This window comes from Nicotiana tabacum, chromosome 7 (assembly GCF_000715075.1).
Source record: "Nicotiana tabacum cultivar K326 chromosome 7, ASM71507v2, whole genome shotgun sequence".
Lineage (NCBI taxonomy): Eukaryota > Viridiplantae > Streptophyta > Magnoliopsida > Solanales > Solanaceae > Nicotiana > Nicotiana tabacum.
Window position 1 is genome coordinate 171,714,653 of NC_134086.1, and position 16,211 is coordinate 171,730,863.

Below are 16,211 nucleotides of genomic sequence, written 5' to 3' on the forward strand. Positions count from 1 at the left end.
TTCAACGTTTTGGCATAGATGACAAGACTAAGCCAGTTAGTACTCCACTTCCTTCCCATTTTAAGCTAAGTACTACTATGTCGCCAATGGATGAAGCTGAACGAGAGTATATGTCAAAGGTACCATACGCAAATGTTGTTGGTAGCTTGATGTATGCAATGGTTTGCACAAGGCCTGACATTTCACAAGCTGTTGGAGTTATTAGCAGATATATGCACAATCCAGGGAAGGAGCATTGGCAAGCTGTGAAGTGGATTCTACGGTATATTCATAATACTGTAGATGTCGGGTTAGTTTTTGAGAAGGAATACAATCAGTTTGTAGTTGGATATTGTGACTCAGATTTTGCGGGTGATCTGGACAAACGAAGATCAACTACTGGTTATGTATTTACTTTTGCAAAGGCACCAGTTAGTTGGAAGTCTACTTTGCAGTCAACAGTTGCTTTGTCTACAATAGAGGCAGAGTACATGGCTATTACAAAGGCTGTGAAGGAGGCAATTTGGCTTCAAGGATTGCTAAAAGAGCTTGGTGTTGAACAAAAAGGTATCACAATTTTTTGTGATAGTCAAAGTGCTATTCAATTAGCGAAGAACCAAGTTTATCATACAAGGACGAAGCACATTGATGTTCGGTATCATTTCGTACGAGAAATCATAGAAGGAGGAGGAGTCACGATGAAGAAAATTCATACTACAGAGAATCCTGCTGATATGCTGACAAAAGTGGTGACTACGATCAAGTTTCAACATTGTTTGGATTAGATCAACATTGTTGAACACTGAAGATTGAAGATGAAGACACAACCAAAATTTGTTATTGAGAGAGAATTGAATATGTGGAATTTTGCCAAGGTGGAGATTTGTTGAAGTTTGGCAAAATGCCAAAGTCCCACATCGGTTGGGAGAAGAGTTGGGGGGATTTTTCCCCCTATAAAAGAAGGCCTAATGTTTAGGATTTAAACACACCTCTCATTTGCCTTCTCATCTGTTTAAGGCATTTGTATCTTCTCTTTTTTGTATTATTTCACTTGTATTTTTGGAGTGGAATAAAATATTGGTTGTGTCCGAGGAGTAGGCAAAATTAGCCGAACCTCATAAATTCTGGTGTTCCATTTATTGTTGTTTTATTGTCTTATTTATTATTTGGTAGCTGTCATAATTTTTGGTATAGTAGTTTTGACTTATTCACACTATATATATTTGGCTTCCGCAACATAATGTAGTACAGAACTATATTCTGGTGAGCCTTTCTACCTATACATTAAACTAAAGGTCTCACTTTTTTTTGCCTTAAACTGCTTTTATATCTCAATATGTTCTTACTTTGCAATTTGTCCTATTCTGCAGTATATACCACCTGAATTTGTTCAAGATTATATGCCAAAGACTTCAGTACCAGTTGAACTTCAAGATTCTAATGGCAATAAGTGGAATACACATTGCATTAGGAAGAAAACTTTGATGTTTCTAAGCAAAGGATGGGTGAAATTTGTTAAGGATAATGATTTACTAGTAGGAGATACTTGTGTCTTTGTGTCACAACCCGGATTTCCCATCATCGGGTGTCGTGATGGTGCCTACTATCGGAGCTAGGCAAGCCAAAAGTTTAAAACACCTTTCCTGCTTTCTTTCAACAATATAATAAGCGAGACAAAATCTATGCGGAAGACTTTAAATTTAAAACAACTGAAAACCAAAAGTGCGGAAGTTTGAACCAAAATACTACCCAGAGTTTGGTGTCACTAGCTTACAGACTACTACAGAATGCTACAAACAATGTCTGAAAGTAAAATACATCATGTTTGTCTGATACAAGATAAACAAACGAGAAACATGGAAAGGGACTTTGGCCTGCGAATGCCAGCTAGGCTACCTCGAGAGTCCCTGTACTGAAGATAGCTCCCAAAAGTCCTACTGTTGCAGTCCGAAAGCTGCTCCCTGATCTGTGCACAAAAATGCACAGAGTGTAGCATCAGCACAACCGACCCTATGTGTTGATAAGTGCCTGGCCTAACCCTAGCGAAGTAGTGACGAAGCTAGATAGAACCTACCACAATTAACTTGTACAAATATATATAACGAGTGCAAGAAAACAATAACAAGATAATACAAAGTAAAGCTGGGAGGGGACATGCTATCGGGGAGTAACAGATAAAAATGAAATATCGGAAATAAACAGAAGAAACTCCGGTTTCCATAATATATATATATACTTATATATATAGTGGATATATATATATATATATATAGAAGAAACTCTGGTTTCCATGATATATATATATATAGTGGACGGCGTGCCACACGATCCCATAATATCATATATAAGTGGACGACGTGCCACACGATCCCATAATATCATATATAAGTGGACGACGTGCCACACGATCCCATAATATCATGTATAAGTGGACGGCGTGCCACACGATCCCATAATATCATATATAAGTGGACGGCGTGCCACACAATCCCATAATATCATATATAAGTGGACGACGTGCCACACGATCCCATAATATCATATATAAGTAGACGGCGTACCACACGATCCAATAATATCATATATAAGTGGACGGCGTACCACACGATCCCATAATATAGTATATAATATCTGACTTCATGTAGTAGACCCCTTCAGGGGCGGATAACAACTCAATACCTTTAACCCGACAAGGGTACAACTAACAGCCCAAAATATCCCAACAAGGGAGAGTATATATCAGTCTACACATCCCGGCAAGGGAGTACTCACAACATATTCTCTTTTTAAATCACTTCTTCCTCAACTAACACATTCATGTTCGAGCTAACGCTCCAAAAGTACACAAACCACAATTTCTACCTCAATCGCTCACATTATATGAAACTCATCAAGCAAACAAGGAGATTGTGTCACATTATTCGAATTAAAAGCAGTTAAGACTCACGGTCATGCTAGACTCCGGTGCATAGATAACTGTCACCATGCCTATACACCGTACTCCACATTAGCAAGTGACAAATAATATCCTAATCCTTATTCCCTCAATCCAAAGTTAGAACAAACACTTACCTCGATGCCTTGAACACCACTCAAGTCTCAATTATAGCTTTACCTCTTGATTCCACCACCAATCCGCTCGAATCTAGTCATAAGTTACTCAATCACATTAGTAATTACTAAATGGATCAATCCCAATGCATGAAAATAATTTTTACAAGGTTTTTCCCAAAAAGGTCAAAAACACCCCCGAACCCACGTGGTCGAAACTCGAGGTTCGGACCAAAACCCGGTTACCCATTCTCCCACGAATCCAAATACATGCTTTGTTTTGAAATCGGACCCCAAATTGAGGTCCAACTCCTCAATTTGTAGAAAACCTAGGTTCTACCCAAAACACCCAATTTCACCGATGAAAATCTTTGATTTGAAGTTGAAATTATGTTAAAAGACGTTAAGGAATAAAGAAATTAAGTTAGAAATCACTTACCAATCATTTTGGAGAAGAAATGTTGTTTGGAAAATCGCCTCTTAGGTTTTGGGTATTTGAAAAGTGGAAAAATGACTGAAAATCCGGAATTTATACATATGCTGAGGGCTGGCGCGGACCGCGCAGAAATGCACCACGGCCGCGTGTTGCCAGCGTGGACCGCGCAGAAATGTACCGCGGCCGCGCCGAGGGAGGGAAGAAATGGGCTCTCTCTGAACCCACCCAGCGCGGACCATACTGATTTGGTGCGCGGCCACGCTGGTCGGCCTGGCCACCCCACTCTGAACCCCACCACGCGGACCGCACAGAAACGTGCCACGGCCGCGTGGCTGCCAGCGCGGACCGCGCTGAAATGGCCGCGCCGGACCTGCAACACCTGAACCTGCATTTTTTTAAGTTTAAGACCTCCCGGGCCCCACTCGAAACTCACCCGAGCCCTAGGGCTCCAAACCAAACATGCACACAACCTTAAAACATCTTACGGACTTACTCGTGCGATTAAATCGCCAAGATAACATTATATGCATAGGATCAAGCCTCAAAATACATGATTTTTTTCAACTTTCATAAAAACTCAAATTCCCCATTTTAAGTCCGAAACACGTCATATGACGTCCGTTTTTAGCCAAACTTTACAGATAGTGGTTAAAACATATTTAAGACTCGTACCGGGCGTCGGAACCAAAATACGAGCCCGATACCACAGTTTTCCAATCAATTTTCTTCTTCATTTTCCTTAATTAATTTTAGAAAACAATTTCACACATAAATTCATTTCTTGGGATTGGGACCTTGGAATTTAATTTCGGGCACACGCTCAAGTCGCATATTTTTCTACGGACCCTCCGGGACCGTCGAATCACAGGTCCGTATCCGTTTACCCAAAATATTGACCGAAGTCAATATTATACATATTAATATCAAAATCCATCAAATTTTTCACATATTCTAACATAAAAGCTTTCCGGCTACGCGCCCGGACTGCGCACGAAATATCGAAGCAACTAAAAGCGAGGTTTTCAAGGCCTCGGAAGCACGGAACAAGGAAGAATTACGGTGATGACCCTTTGGGTCGTCACATTCTCCACCTCTAAAATAACCGTTCGTCCTCGAACTGACAAAAGAAAGAAGTACCTGAGTCGGGAAATAAATGAGGATAATGGCCTCGCATATCGGATTCGAACTCCCAGGTCGATGCCTCAAGAGGCTGACCTCTCCACTGAACACGCACCGAAAGAAAACTCTTCGACCTCAACTGTCGAACTTGCCGATCTAGAATAGCCACTGGCTCCTCTTCATATAACAGATCTTTGTCCAATTGGACAGTGTTGAAATCTAACACGTACGATGGATCTCCGCGATACTTCCAGAGCATAGATACATGAAACACGGGATGCACAACTGACAAGCTAGGTGGCAAGGCAAGTCTATAAGCCACCTCTCCCACACGATCAAGAATCTCAAATGGACCGATGAACCTAGGGCTGAGCTTGCCCTTCTTCCCATATCTCATCACGCCCTTCATAGGGGATACACGGAGCAATACCCACTCACCAACCACGTAAGCAACATCTCTGACCTTGCGTTCTGCATAACTCTTCTGTCTGGACTGAGCTGCACGAAGTCTATCCTGAATAATCCTGACCTTGTCCAAGGCCTCCTGAACCAGATCCGTACCCAATAATCGAGCCTCTCCCGGCTCAAACCATCCAACTATAGACCGACATCACCTACCATACAACGCCTCATACGGAGCCATCTGAATGTTGGACTGGTAGCTGTTGTTGTAGGCAAACTCTGCTAAAGGCAAAAACTGGTCCCACGAGCCTCCAAAATCAATGACACAGGCTCGGAGCATGTCCTCAAGGATCTGAATAGTCCTCTCGGACTGACCGTCCGTCTGGGGATGAAATGTTGTGCTCAATTGCACCTGGGTGCCTAACTCTCACTGAACTGCTCTCCAGAAGTGCGAGGTAAACTACGTACCCCGATCCGAAATGATAGATAGCGGCACCCCATGAAGGAGAACAATCTCCCTGATATAAATCTCGGCTAACCTTTCAGACGAATAAGTGGATGCAACAGGAACAAAATGCGCTGACTTGGTCAGCCTATCAACAATAACCCAAACTGCATCAAACTTCTTCCTAGTCATCGGAAGTCCAGTAACAAATTCCATAGTAATCCTCTCCCACTTCCACTCGGGAAGCTCAATCCTCTGAAATAAACCACCGGGCCTCTGATGCTCGTACTTAACCTGCTGACAGTTCAAACAACGAGCCACATATGCAACAATGTCTTTCTTCATTCTATGCCACCAATAGTGCTACCTCAAATCCTGATACATCTTCGCAGTGCCCGGATGAATAGAATACCGAGAACTGTGGGCCTCCACTAAGATCAACTCTCGAATCCCATCAACATTGGGCACACAAACTCGCCCCTGCAATCTCAATACACCATCCTCATCTAAGGTCACTTTCTTGGCACCTCCACGCTGCACCGTGTCCCTCAAGACACACAAATGGGGATCATCAAACTGCCAATCACGGATACGCTCCAATAACGAAGAACGAGCGACCGTGCAAGCTAATACTCGACTAGGCTAAAAAATGTCCAACCTCACAAACTGATTGGCCAAAGCCTGAACGCCCAAAGCAAGCGATCTCTGGCTAACTGGAATATACGCAAGACTACCCATGCTGGCGGACTTCCTGCTCAATGCATCGGCTACCACATTGGCCTTTCCCGGGTGATATAAGATAGTAACATCATAATCCTTCAGCAACTCTAACCACCTCCTCTGCCTCAGATTCAACTCTTTCTTCTTGAACAGATACTGAAGACTCTTGTGATCAGTGTAAACCTCACACGTCACGCCATATAAGTAATGCCTCCAGATCTTCAAGGCATGAACAATGGTTGCCAACTTGAGATCATGAACCGGATAATTCTTCTCGTGGATCTTCAACTGCCTCGAAGTATAGGCAATGACTTTGCCTTCCTACATCAATATTGCACCAAGCCCAATACGGGACGCATCACAATAGACCGTATATGGCCCTGAACTTGTGGGCAAAACCAATACCGGTGCCATAGTCAGAGCCGTCTTGAGCTTCTGAAAGCTCGCCTCACACTCGTCCGACCACCTGGACTGGGCACCCTTCTGGGTCAATCTGGTCATAGGGGCGGCAATGGATGAAAACCCCTCCACGAACCGACGGTAGTAACCTGCTAACCCCAGGAAACTCCGAATCTCCGTAGTTGAAGCTGGTCGAGGCCAGTTCTTGACTGCCTCTATCTTCTTCGGGTCTACCTGAATACCTGCTGCTGATACGATATGACCCAGGAAGGCGACTTAACTCAACCAAAACTCGCACTTCGAGAACTTAGCATACAACTGACTATCCTTCAGGGTCTGAAGAACCGCTCTGAGGTGCTGCTCATGCTCCTCCTGACTGCGGGAGTATATAAGAATATCGTCAATGAAGACTATGACGGATAAGTCCAAATAAGGTCTGAACATTCGGTTTATCAACTCCATGAACGTTGCTGGGGCATTAGTCAATCCGAATGACATGACCAAAAATTCATAGTACCCATACCGAGTGCGAAATGCAGTCTTAGGGACATCAGACGCCCTAATCCTCAGCTGGTGGTAGCCAGATCTTAAATCTATCTTTGAAAACACCCTCGCACCCTGAAGCTGGTCGAATAAGTCGTCGATCCTCGGAAGTGGGTACTTGTTCTTAATTGTCACCTTGTTCAATTACCGGTAATCAATGCACATCCTCATCGAACTATCCTTTTTCTTCACAAATAGCATCGGTGCGCCCAAGGCGAAACACTGGGTCTAATGAAACCCTTCTCAAGTAAATCCTAAAGTTGATCCTTTAACTCTTTCAATTCTGGCGGCGCCATATGATACGTCGGAATGGAAATGGGCTGAGTGCCCGGAGCCAGATCAATACAAAAAGCAATATCCCTGTCGGGCGGCATGCCCGGCAGGTCTGAAGGGAAGACCTCGAGAAACTCCCGAACAATAGGAACAAAATCAATAGACGGGACCTCAGCGCTGGAGTCGCGAACATAGGCCAGATAAGCTAGGCACCCCTTCTCGACCATGCGTCGAGACTTCACATAAGAAATAACGATGCGAGTAGAATGACCAGGAGTCCCTCTCCACTCTAGTCGGGGCAAATCTGGCAACGCCAAGGTCACGGTCTTGGCATGGCAAGCCAGGATCACATGATACGGGGACAACCAATTCATCCTTAATATGACATCGAAATCCACCATATCCAAGAGCAACAAGTTAACATGGGTCTCAAGACCCCTCAATACCACAACACAGGAACGATGAACCCGGTCCACCACTACAGAATCCCTCACTGGTGTAGACACGTTACAGGAATACTCAAGGCCTCACTAGGCATAACCAAATAGGGTGCAAAATAGGACGATACATATGAATACGTAGATCCGGGATCGAATAGCACAGAAGCATCCCTATCACAGACCAGAATAGTACCTGTAATCAGAGCATCTGATGACTCAGCTTCTGGCCTGGCTGGCAAGGCATAACAACGGGGTTGGGCCCCACCTCCCTGAATCATATCCCTGGGACGATCTGCTGCTGGCTGACCCCTACCTCTAGCAGTCTGAGCTCCACCTCTAAGGCCTCTACCTCCACCTCTATGTCCTCTACCCCCGCCTCTAGCTGACTGGGCAAGCTGTGGGGCAATTGGTGCCTGAATTATCGGGCGAGGACGCTGCTGCTGCGAGCTGCTGGAAGCTCGAGGGAAATATCTGCCAATGTGACTCACATCGCCACAAGTATAACAAGCCCTCGGCTGCTGAGAATAACGAAGTGGTGGTGCACTAATAGGTGCTGATAGTGAACTGAAGAGCTGCTGGTTAGAATACTGCGGCTAAGAACCACGACCACCTAGTGTACCATGAGAAGCTTGGAGAGCTAACTGAAAGGGCCTCGAAGGATGGCCTCTACCATAAGAATCCCTACCTCCAGACGAGGTACCACTGAATCTACCAGAATAACGGGGCCTCTTATCAGACCCATGACCACCTCCCTGAGAAAGTGCCATCTCTATCTGGCGGGCACCATCTGCCGCCTCCTGAAATGTAATCTCACTCCTGGCACTCATGGCCATCTGAACACGGATCGGCTGAACCAACCCATCGACAAACCTCCGCACCCTCTCTCTCTCGGTGGGGAGTATCACAATGGCATGACGAGCGAGATCAATGAACCAGGTCTCATATTGGGTAACCGTCATAGGACCCTATTGGAGACGCTCAAACTACCTGCGAAGAGCATCTCACTGAGTAACTGGAAGAAACTTCCCCAGAAATAACTCTGAAAACTAATCCTCAGTTCAATGATGGTGACCCTGCTGGCCTGGCTACACAGAAATCCCTCCACCAAGTCTTAGCGGATCCTGCCAGGCGAAAAGTGGCAAAGTCGACCCCATTGGTCTCTACAATGCCCATAGTCCGTAGAACCTTATGACAGCTGAAGATGAAATCCTGAGCATCCTCTGAGGGAGTGCCACTACATGTAGTAGTGAAGAGCTTGGTGAAACGATCAAGCCTCCACAAAGCATCCGCAGACATAGCCGCACCATCACTAGACTGAGCCGCAATTCCTGGTTGGGCTGCCACAGCTGGCTAAACTGCCACGGCTGGCTGAACTGCTGGAACCTGAGCCTGAGGAGCTACCGGCTCTGGAGTATGAGTATCGGGAGTCTGAACTCCTCCCCCATCCTGAGATGTGGCTGTATCTACAAGAAGCAAACCCGCTCTGGAAATGCCCTCCATAAAGCCTACTAGTCGGACCAAAGCGTCCTGAAGCACTGGAGTAGCTATGAAACCCACTGGGACCTCAGCTGGGCCCACTGGAACAGCTGGAGCTGGAACCTCTTCGTCGTAGTCAACATGAGGCTCCACCTCTGGGACTGCCGCTCGGGGCTGAGCTCTACCCCGGCCTCCGCCTTTGGCACTGCCTCGGCCTCGCCCCCTGCCCCTGATAGGAGCTACTGCTGGGGGCTCGGGCTGCTGCGCGGTAGAAGAGGAAGCACGTGTCCTCGCCATCTGCAAAAGAAAAGAGTGGAAAGACAATCAGTACTTGAGAAACAGAATCGCACGACAAGAATGAACAAGGTGAAGTTTTCCTAACTCAGAAGCCTCTACAGGATAAATACAGACGTCTCCGTACCGATCCCTCAGACTCTACTGAGCTTGTCCGTGAGTTGTGAGACCTAAGTAACCTAGTGCTCTGATACCAACTTGTCACAACCCGGATTTCCCACCATCGGGTGTCGTGATGGCGCCTACTATCGGAGCTAGGCAAGCCAAAAGTTTAAAACACCTTTCCTGCTTTCTTTCAACAATATAATAAGCGAGACAAAATCTAAGCGGAAGACTTTAAATTTAAAACAACTAAAAACCAAAAGTGCGGAAGTTTGAACCAAAATGCTACCCAGAGTTTGGTGTCACTAGCTCACGGACTACTACAGAATGCTACAAACAATGTCTGAAAGGAAAATACATCATGTTTGTCTGATACAAGATAAACAAACGAGAAACATGGAAAGGGATTTTGGCCTGCGAACGCCAGCTAGGCTACCTCGAGAGTCCCTGGACTGAAGATAGCTCCCAAAAGTCCTACTGCTGCAGTCCGAAAGCTGCTCCCTGATCTGTGCACAAAAATGCACAGAGTATAGCATCAGCACAACCGACCACATGTGCTGGTAAGTGCCTGGCCTAACCCCGGCGAAGTAGTGACGAGGCTAGATAGAACCTACCACTTATATATGATATTATGGGATCGTGTGGCACGCCGTCCACTTATATATGATATTATGGGATCGTGTGGTACGCCGTCCACTTATATATGATATTATGGGATCGTGTGGCACGCCGTCCACTTATATATGATATTATGGGATTGTGTGGCACACACAATTAACCTATACATATATATATATAACGAGTGCAAGAAAACAATAACAAGATAATACAAAGTAAAGCTATAAGTGGACGGCGTGCCACACGATCCCATAATATCATATATAAGTGGACGGCGTGCCACACGATCCCATAATATCATATATAAGTGGATGGCGTGCCACACGATCCCATAATATCATATATAAGTGGACGGCGTGCCACACGATCCCATAATATCATATATAAGTGGACGGCGTGCCACACGATCCCATAATATCATATATAAGTGGACGGCGTACCACACGATCCCATAATATCATATATAAGTGGACGGCGTGTAGACCCCTTCAGGGACGGATAACAACTCAATACATTTAACTCGACAAGGGTACAGCTAACAGCCCAAAATATCCCGACAAGGGAGAGTATATATCAGTCTACACATCCCGACAAGGGAGTACTCACAACACATTCTCTTTTTAAATCACTTCTTCCTCAACTAACACATTCAGGTTCGAGCTAACGCTCCAAAAGTACACCAATCACAATTTCTACCTCAATCACTCACATTATATGAAACTCATCAAGCAAACAAGGAAATTGTGTCATATTATTCGAGTTAAAAGCAGTTAAGACTCACGGTCATGCTAGACTCCGGTGCATAGATAACCGTCACCATGCCTATACACTGTACTCCACATTAGCAAGTAGCAAATAACATCCTAATCCTTATTCCCTCAATCCAAAGTTAGAACAAACACTTACCTCGATGCCTTGAACACCACTCAAGTCTCAATTATAGTTTTACCTCTTGATTCCACCACCAATCCGCTCGAATCTAGTCATAAGTTACTCAATCACATTAATAATTACTAAATGGATCAATCCCAATACATGAAAATAATTTTTACAAGGTTTTTCCCAAAAAGGTCAAAAACACCCCCGGACCCACGTGGTCGAAACTCGAGGTTCAGACCAAAACCCGGTTACCCATTCTCCCACGAATCCAAATAAATGCTTTGTTTTGAAATCGGACCCCAAATTGAGGTCCAACTCCTTAATTTGTAGAAAACCTAGGTTCTACACAAAACACTCAATTTCACCCATGAAAATCTTTGATTTGAAGTTGAAATTATGTTAAAAGACGTTAAGGAATAAAGAAATTAAGTTAGAAATCACTTACCAATCGTTTTGGAGAAGAAATGTTGTTTGGAAAATCGCCTGCCTCTTAGGTTTTTGGTTTTTGAAAAGTGGAAAAATGACTGAAAATCCTGAATTTATACATATGCTGGGGGCTGGCGCGGACCGCGCAGAAATGCACCACGGCCGCGTGGCTGCCAGCGCTGACTACGCGGAAATGTACCGTGGCCGCGCCGAGGGAGGGAAGAAGTGGGCTCTCTCTGAACCCACCCAGCACGGACCGCACTGATTTGGTGCGCGGCCGCGCTGGTCGGCCTGACCACCCCCCTCTGAACCCCACCACGCGGACCATATAGAAAAGTGCCGCGGCCGCGTTACTGCCAGCGCGGACCGCGCGGAAATGGTCGCGGCCGCGCCGGACCTGCAACACATGAACCTGCATTTTTTTAAGTTTAAAACCTCCCGGGCCCTACTCAAAACTCACCCGAGCCCTCGGGGCTCCAAACCAAACATTCATATGATCTCGAAAATACCTTACGGACTTACTCGTGCGATCAAATCGCCAAAATAACATCATATACATAGGATCAAGCCTCAAAATACATGATTTTCTTTCAACTTTCATAAAAACTCAAATTCCCCATTTTAAGTCCGAAACACGTCATATGACGTCCGTTTTTAGCCAAACTTTACAGATAATGCTTAAAAGATATTTAAGACTCGTATCGGGCGTCGGAACCAAAATACGAACCCGATACCACAGTTTTCCGATCAATTTTCTTCTTCATTTTCCTTAATTAATTTCAGAAAACAATTTCACACAAAAATTCATTTCTCGGGCTTGGGACCTCAGAATTTAATTTCGGGCACACGCTCAAGTTCCATATTTTTCTACGGACCCTTCGGGACCGTCGAATCCCAGGTTCGTGTCTGTTTACCCAAAATGTTGACCGAAGTCAATATTATGCGTATTAATATCAAAATCCATCAAATTTTTCACATAATTTACATATTCTAACATATAAGCTTTCCGGCTACGCACCCGGACTGTGCAAGAAATATCGAGGCAACTAAAAGCGAGGTTTTCAAGGCCTCAGAAGCATGGAACAAGGAAGAATTACGGTGATGACCCTTTGGGTCGTCACACTTTGGGTTGATCAATGGCATTCAGGCAGATGAACTTATGTTGAAGGTGCATAAATTTCGTGCTACGCGGAAGAAATATCAACAAATTGACACACTTGTAGCTATCTAAACAAATACTCTCTATCTGTCATTTCTGTTTATGGTCTTCTTCCTCTTTTTTCCAATTGTAGCCTTATAAATCTGGTTGTTGACATGTCCATAATAGAAATCCAGAGGTTATTTTCTTGATGTTCTTTCTTCCCCTTTTTGTTTGTGCATCTTTTTTCTCTCATTCTTTCCGTTAGTCAACAACCAACCAAGGTTCTCTATACTTCCTCGTACATACTTGACGGAATTAAGTTGTATTGAGGGAATTATTTTTCTTAAATCAATCAAGAATATGTCGTCTGATATATTCACTTATTTCGCATAATTCTTCTGGTCATGACTTATCTAATTCAGGACGACTAATCCCTGTGATTTGTGGATGCTTATCTTTCAGCTTTTAACTTTTAAATTATCAGCTGCATAAAACATTTAATAACTAGACTTTATAATTTTCTGAATAAAATTCTTTTCGAAGTAATTTATAACAATAACAACAACAACAACGACCCAGTATAATCCCACAAGTGGGGTCTGGGGAGGGTAATATGTATGCATACCTTACCCCTACCCTTGAAGGGTAGAGAGGATGTTTCCAGGAGGCCCTCAGCTCAAAAAAAAGCAACAGGAGCCGATATATTAGTACCATACGAAATGCGAAATAAATGGCTGGTATAGTAAAACTAGCAGGTAAAGCCTTGCATCAATAGATGACCAATGACATTCTTAGTCTAACTCCTAACTAGCTAGTCTCACTCTATTGTGCTGTAAAAATATTCACAATTCTCCCCTAACCTACAATCTTAATGCTCGACCTCCATACTTCCCTGTCAAGGGCCATGTCCTCAGTAATCCTAAGTCGCGCCATGTCCTGTTTGATCACCTCTCCCCAATACTTCTTAGGTCACCCTCTACCTCTCCGCGTGCCCACTACAGCCAGTCGCTCACACCTCTTCACCGGTGCATCAATGCTCCTCCTCTGAATGTGCCCGAACCATCTGAGTCTTACTTCCCGCATCTTGTCCTCCATGGGGGCCACACCTACCTTCTCTCGAATATCTTCATTCCTAATCTTATCCATCCTTGTATGCCCGCACATCCACCTCAACATCCTCATCTCTGCTACTTTCATCTTCTGGATGTGTGAATTCTTTACCGGCCAACATTCAGTTATAACATGGCAGGCCTAACCACTGCTCTATAAAACTTACCTTTTAGTAACGGTGGCACTTTCTTGTCACACAAGACTCCCGACGCTAACCTTCACTTCATCCACCCCACCCATATACGATGTGTGACATCCTCGTCAATCTCCCCGATCCCCTGAATAACCGATCCAAGGTACTTGAAACTACCCCTCTTGGGAATGACTTGAGAGTCAAGCCTCACTTCAACTCCCGCTTCCGTCGGCTCAACACCAAATTTGCACTCGAGGTATTCCGTCTTCGTCCTGCTCAACTTGAAACCTTTACACTCAAGAGCATGTCTCCAAATCTCTAGCCTCTCGTTGACGTCGTCTCGTGTCTCGACAATTAGAATAATGTCATCAGTAAATAGCATGCACCATGGAACCTCCCCTTGAATATGATGAGTCAGTGCATCCATCACTAGGGCAAATAGGAATGGGCTGAGCGCAGACCCTTGGTGCAACCCGTAATAACTGGAAAGTGTTCGGAGTCGCCTCCTACTGTCCTAACCCGAGTCTTAGCTCCAGCATACATGTCTTTAATCACCCTAATATAGTTAACCGGGACCGCTTTATCCTCTAAGAAGCTCTATAAGACCTTCCTAGGAACCCTATCGTACGCTTTCTCCAGATCAATAAACACCATGTGGAGATCCTTCTTCCTATCCATGTACTGTTCCACCATCCTCCTAATAAGGTGGATAGCTTCTATGGTAGATCGCCCCGGCATGAACCCGAACTGGTTGTCTGAAATAGACACCGTCCTTCGCACTCTCATTTCTACCACTCTCTCCCAAACTTTCATGGTATGACTTAGTAATTTGATGCCCCTATAGTTGTTACAGCTCTAGACATCACCTTTGTTCTTATACAACGGGACCATTGTACTCCACCTCCACTCTTCAGGCATCCTATTAGTCTTGAATATAACACTAAATAATGCAGTAAGCCATTCCAAGCCTGCTCTACCCACACACCTCCACAGTTCAACCGGAATTTCGTCTGGTCCGGTATCTCTGCCCCTTCTCATCTTACGCATTGCCTCCATGACTTCATCGATCTCAATGTCCCTACAATTACTTAATTCATGGTGACTGTCGGCATTCCTCAATTCCCCAAGTATAATATCCTAATTCCCTTCTTCACTTAAAAGTTTATGAAAGTAGGTCTGCCACCTCCTCTTAATCTGGTCATCTCCCATCAAAACTTTGCCTTCATCATCTTTTATGCACCTCACTTGGTCTAGGTCCTGAGTTGTCCTCTCTCTCGTCTTAGCAAGTCGGAATAACTTCTTCTCCCCACCTTTGTTCCTTAGTTCCTCATTCAGACGAGCAAAAGCTATCGTCTTAGCCTCCGTCACTGCCATCTTCGCCTCCTTCCTAGCTACCTTATACCTTTGATTGTTCTCTCTCTTCTCCTCCTCGTCAGTGCTCCCTACTAACCGCAGGTAAGCCGCCTTCTTTGCTTCCACTTTACCTTGGACAACTGCATTCCACCACCAATCTCCTTTGTGGCCACCATTGTGGCCCGTAGATATCCCTAACACCTCTCTCGCCGCCTTTCTTATACAGTCCGCCGTCGTCGACCACATTGTGTTTGCGTCCCCACTACTTCTCCAAGCTCCCATTGCCGATAACCTTCCTTCCAACTCCTTAGCTTTATCCTTAGTTAAGGCGCCCCACCTAATCCTGGGGCGTCCTTGTACTGACCTCTTCTTCCTCCTTATCCTAATACAAATGTCCATCACCAAAAGCCTATGCTGCGTTGAGAGGGTCTCACCTGGGATAACCTTGCAGTCCTCGCACAACCTTCTGTCGCATCTCCTGAGGAGGAGATAGTCAATCTGAGTCTTCGCCACCAAACTTTGGTAAGTAACCAAATGTTCATCCCGGTTCGTAAAACTCGAGTTCGCAATGACTAGATCGAAAGCCTTGGAAAAGTCCAATAGCGAAATGCCCCCTCCGTTCCGCTCCCCGAAACCAAAGCCGCCATGCACCTCAGTGTACCCAGCTGCAGATGACCCAATATGACCATTGAAATCTCCTCCTATGAATAACCTCTCAGAAGGTGGTATACTACGAACAATCTCATCCAACCCCTCCCAAAAGCGCCTCTTAATATCCTCATCCAAGCCTGTTTGCGGTGCGTACGCGCTAACGACATTTAAAGTACCCTCACCCACCACCAACTTAATAGTGGTTAGTCTATCATTCACCC